At 34.1% G+C, this 5,198-nt stretch overlaps 1 pseudogene; it reads left to right on the top strand.

Moving 5' to 3' along the window:
- Positions 1,908-4,230, top strand: LOC107636381 (annotated as a pseudogene).

Genomic DNA, 5,198 nt, shown 5'->3' with positions numbered 1-5,198 from the left:
AGGCACGATTAGATCGCTTTCTTTAGAGAGATATTTGTCCCCACACTTAGTTGCTATAGGGTTGATGACAATACTCTCCCAGGATACAATGAAACCAATGAATTTCTTAGTTAGCAATAATAAGAAATTATTAACTCTCTTGAACAAAGAAAACTCTCAATAGATAAAATCACATGTACACTTAGTACTTGTTATTATCCTTTTGTTACGCACACTTTGAATAGTGGGCAATTCATATATATATATATATATATATGCTGCTTAATTAATTAGCTTCTTCTCTAATTTTTCGAAAGGCAAATTAAATACATTATAAACGTGATATATCATTATGATTCGTTCAACCCTTTGCTTCTTAGCTTGCAATGCATGTTCATCTCTTAAAACCCTTAAATTAGTTGTTATTATTGGATATAGATGATCATCCATGTAGCTTTCAATCTACTCTTAAATAATTAATCAATTTATATAGTTCAAATAAAATGATCGGTTTAGTCTTCACTTACCACAACAGTGTTGAATTTTGGCATTTTCAAAAACATGATGCCATTAATAGTAGTTCTTTTAATTTGGTTTCCCATTCGTAATAATAATACATAGTATCAAAATTTTCATGCATGCATGTGCATATATTGAAACTTTGCAGGACATACACTATTGTGACACGGAAACAGTGCAATTGGCTGGAAATAAAGGCTGCACATTGTATATTACTTTTTATTTTTCGTATGGATTATAGTAATTAAAAGATAAGAATTAAAGGGAGGGAACATGCATGGTAGTTACTGCATTGCCCTATATAGTTTTTAGGGTTTAGGACTATGTCTCTTTTTGAAAAGTTAAAATGCACTACAATAAATATGGTCTTTAGCAACGCTAAATTTTATAACGTCTTAAAATCATTCTCTTAGATAGGTTTAGGCAACGATTTTTTATAGTGTTACTGTTGAATTCAATTTTTTATTATTTTATAGCAACAAATTAAAATCGTTCTCTTTGATTATTTTAAAGAACGGTTTTATAACCGTTACCATGATTTGTATTTAAGCAACGATTTTTTTATTGTTGTTTAAATAATTGTACAAAAGAAACGCATAAAAACCGTTGCCAAAATGCTATACTTTAAAACCATTCTATTAGATGGTCTTAGACAACGGTTTTTACAGTGTTGCTGTTGAAGTTCAATTTTTCATTACGCTATAGTAACAAAATAAAACCGTTCTCTTTGACTATTTTAAAGAACGGTTTTACAACCATTACAACGGGGAGCTCGAGGGGGAAATGGAAAAGAAGAGGAAGGAGAAGCGAGGGAGGGGATGGCGCCGGGAAGGGTTCTGCGGTCGTCGTTGTCATCGTCAGGTGAAGGTAGAGGGGTGACCGAGAGAAAGTCGGATGTGAGGAAGAGAACGACATGCGTGAGAGGGAGACAGAGGCTGCGACGGAGCTGTCCCGCCGCCAACGCCTCGTCGCCGTCGTGCTTCAAGGTCACCGCTGCTGTCTGAGTCGTCGTCAGTTCTGCATATCGCTGAGGGAAGCCCCAGATGGAGATGAGGGAGACGCGAGCCAAGGACCGCGACGAGGAGTAGAAGAAGACGTCACCTTCACTGGAGCCATGATCGCTATCACCGTTCTGCCTTCCCCTGAGCCGCCAATACCACCATATTCTTCCAATCCGCCACACTCACCGCCAGCGAAGCTTCTATTGCCGTCACCGCAGAAAGGGGGTTGCTGCTGCTGTCATGGCCGTCTTCCTTGCCGCTGTAACTTCATTCAATCCTCAACTGTTGAAACTCGCCGCTGTTACCAATCGAGGCCTCTGCTACTAATAGTTCACTGCGATACAAAACAGTGATGGAGAAAGGGACAAAACTCCTCAGAGGAGATTGCTGGAGCCGTTGGTCCGAACTGCCCTGCCTTTTTCCTGCTCCGGTGCCACTGCTACTGCTGGAAAGTGATCGGAAATATTGCTGCTGTTGCCATGGATTAAGAAAGAGGGGTTTGTCACAATTAATTCCTGCTAGTTCGACACTCTGAGGTAGGGGATTTATTTTCAAAGTTTAATAGTTTTAATTTTAGAATGCCTACAAAGTTAATTGGATAATTGCAAATGGTTAATAGTGGTTAAGAATCAATTAATTGATGTGAATGACTTGAAATGTGTTTGAGAAGGGTTAGCTATTGTGATTATTCTGAGTTATGATTGGAATTAGATGCGATTGTGAAGGGTGATTACTCTGAGTTATGATCGAAATTAGTTTTGATTTTGGTTTGAGGCTGTGACTGTTACCAATTTTTTTGATTGTTTGGAATTGCAGAGAATTCTAATTGTATTTGATTATGCTGAATTGGTTGTTATAAGTTGGTTTGCTTGATGGATTATATTGAAGTTTGATTACTGAATTGTTATCTTGAAATCTGAGTTTTAAAATAGTTTTTATGCTTGCCCTGCATAATGTGTGGTGGATTTTTGTTGTTGTTCTTGCCTTCACAGAAAATGGGATGGATAAGAGAATTGTTTGTGTGACTTATGGTGGCACCACCGCTCCATTGGAGCAGCGGTGCGTTCGCTATGTTGACAACTTTAGTTCAGGTCATAGGGGAGCCACATCCACTGAGTATTTGTTCTTGCACTTGCTCTTGTTCTTGTTCTTGTCAATGAAACTTTTTCTTGGATATTTGTTTGGTGATCTCTTAGAGGGGAATGAATACTATGTTGCTGGTTATGTTGAGTGTAGGTATTTTCTGAAGGCGCGATATGTTGTGATCTTCTTGTATCGTAGGTGAATTTTTCTGTATATCCTTTTTTTATGTTTGTTTTTTGTGTGTTGTTGCTTACTACCTGTAACTCTTGTTCAGAGAAATTTTTCAGTCATTCTGTAGATCCCTGATGATCCCTTACTTGATTGCTTTGAGGCCACCGAAGGATTAAATATTCAAGGTCTTTGGTTTGTGCTTCATCCTCTTCTTGTACCATTAAAAAAGGGAAGGAAAAGAATATAAATAAAATGATACCAATAACTCTACTAGCAATGCTTCACATTAGAATTTGCATAAACTTAAATAAAAGACTTGATCATGTAGGTCGTTAGTTGTATGAAACAATGATGTTAACTGCCTTGTAAGATTTTTTTTCCTCTTCTTCCTCTAGATGATTCTTAATTTTTATCTTGATCACTATAGGCTGACAAAATTCCATCATATATATAATTTCATCATATAATGCAATTTTCTTTGCTTTTTAACCTTGTCTTTAGATGAAGACCACTCAAAATGATAATTGGATATTTTGTAATGATGTTATTTTGCATGCCCACTTTATTTCTTCTTATTTCTGTATTTTGCTGAATGCTATTATATATATACTTCAGTTCGTGAGGTTTATTCTAAAGCAGCGAAGACTGCTATCGTGGATCATCATGCTGTATGATCTATAGTTAAGATTTTGTCATTTCATTATTTTTTTTCCATCTAATTCCATTTTGTCTTTGTTAGCAAGTGTAGCCTTAATACAATATCATACTATTGCAGGCAGTGGATAGTGGTCTCTTGTTAAAGCTTTCTTTCAGCACTATATTTGAGTATCTTCAAGTTAGCTTCACTCCACTGTAATTTTTTTGTATTAATTTCATGTAAAAATGCAGCGCAAGCTGTTACGTGGTGTATATAGTTTCTTCCTGTCTTGGTGTTTGCCAGCAATAATTTGTTTATTTGTTTATTTTTTATTTCCATGGGTTCATCAGATTGCTAGAGCCACTTGTTATTTTGTAGCTTAACTATAAGTGCTTAGCACAAATTGATCATTGATAAATATGTTTTTTATTTTGTAGATGCTGCAAATAATTTCAAAGCCAATGAAGGATATTGGCTCACGTGCAATATTCTATCTTATCTGACTTTTATGTTCCTCAGAAGGAGATGGTATAAAATTGACATGTTGGTTCTTTCCATGAAAGTTTCATCCCTTATTAACTTCAATTTTGATTTGAATGATTTTGTAATATGTTAAGATACAAGAATATTAACCATGTCGATTTCAACATCTGTGCTAGAGTTAGTATTATTTAGAGAATTAGCATACAGATAATACTGCATAACTTAAGTAGTCCTGCTTAGATTGTGAAAACTGAAAAGTATAAGCAAAAAGACATTTATTGTATTTTGAAAAATGATGATATAATGTAATTGTGGATCTTACAATAATTTTTATAAGTCAAATTTGATGGAAAATGTTTAATTATTTTTTCTATAGTAATTCGATTCAAATAGTTTAGATTATTTATTGACACTAAATTAAAAAAAAAATTGGAACTAATTTCATTCATGAGAAAACTATTGTAAATAAAGAATTATATATTATAAAAAACCGTTGTCAGAAGTCACATAAGGCAATGATATTAAAACCGTTGTCAAAGACGATTACAAAATGGAAATGGTATCAAAACCATTGCCAAAAAATGACATCAACGGTAACGCTTTAAAACCATTGTCTTAGACGACTACAAAATGGCAATGGTATTAAAATTGTTGCCAAAAAATGACACGAACAGTAACGTTTTAAAACCGTTGGCTTTGTGAATAATAAAGCTACAACAGTTTAAAACCGTTGCCTATCTAGTTATATATGGTTTTAAACCGTTGCATCATGAAAGAGAATGGTTTAAAATCGTTGCTTATTGAGTAACGGTTCAAAACCGTTGTTTAAAATTTTCTTTTAAAACCGTTGTCTATGTCAGTAACTAAGGCAACGGTTTTCTTGTTACCGTTGCCTTAGGTAAAAAACCGTTGCCTTTGAGCATTGACAACGGCCGTATATACTACAAGTCAAAAACCATTATCAAACCGTTGCCTAAAATTTTAGGAACAGTTTTTCAATCTACGACAACAATTTTTGACCGTTGCCATGCACATTTGAAATGTGCGTTTGTGGTGTGCGGTAATCATAATCCATTGATAATAATGTATTTATAATTGAACTTCATAATCACTAATTTTTAAAGCTTAGTTCATTTTGGTGGGAGCGCGTCCGTGTTGATAGAAATAGATGTATAAATTGTTATATATCCAACACATTTTCTTTAATAATTAAATTCTAAATTTTTCAGTCATAATAATTTTAATATTATATCATAAATTTATTTTTTTAATTTAATTTAATAATAAAAGATACATAAATAGAATGATTATATCTCTAACAACTA

The sequence above is a fragment of the Arachis ipaensis genome, chromosome B01, assembly GCF_000816755.2.
Source record: "Arachis ipaensis cultivar K30076 chromosome B01, Araip1.1, whole genome shotgun sequence".
Classification (NCBI taxonomy): domain Eukaryota; kingdom Viridiplantae; phylum Streptophyta; class Magnoliopsida; order Fabales; family Fabaceae; genus Arachis; species Arachis ipaensis.
Note: the sequence above shows the minus strand (reverse complement) of the source record. Positions and strands in the feature narration are given on the sequence as shown.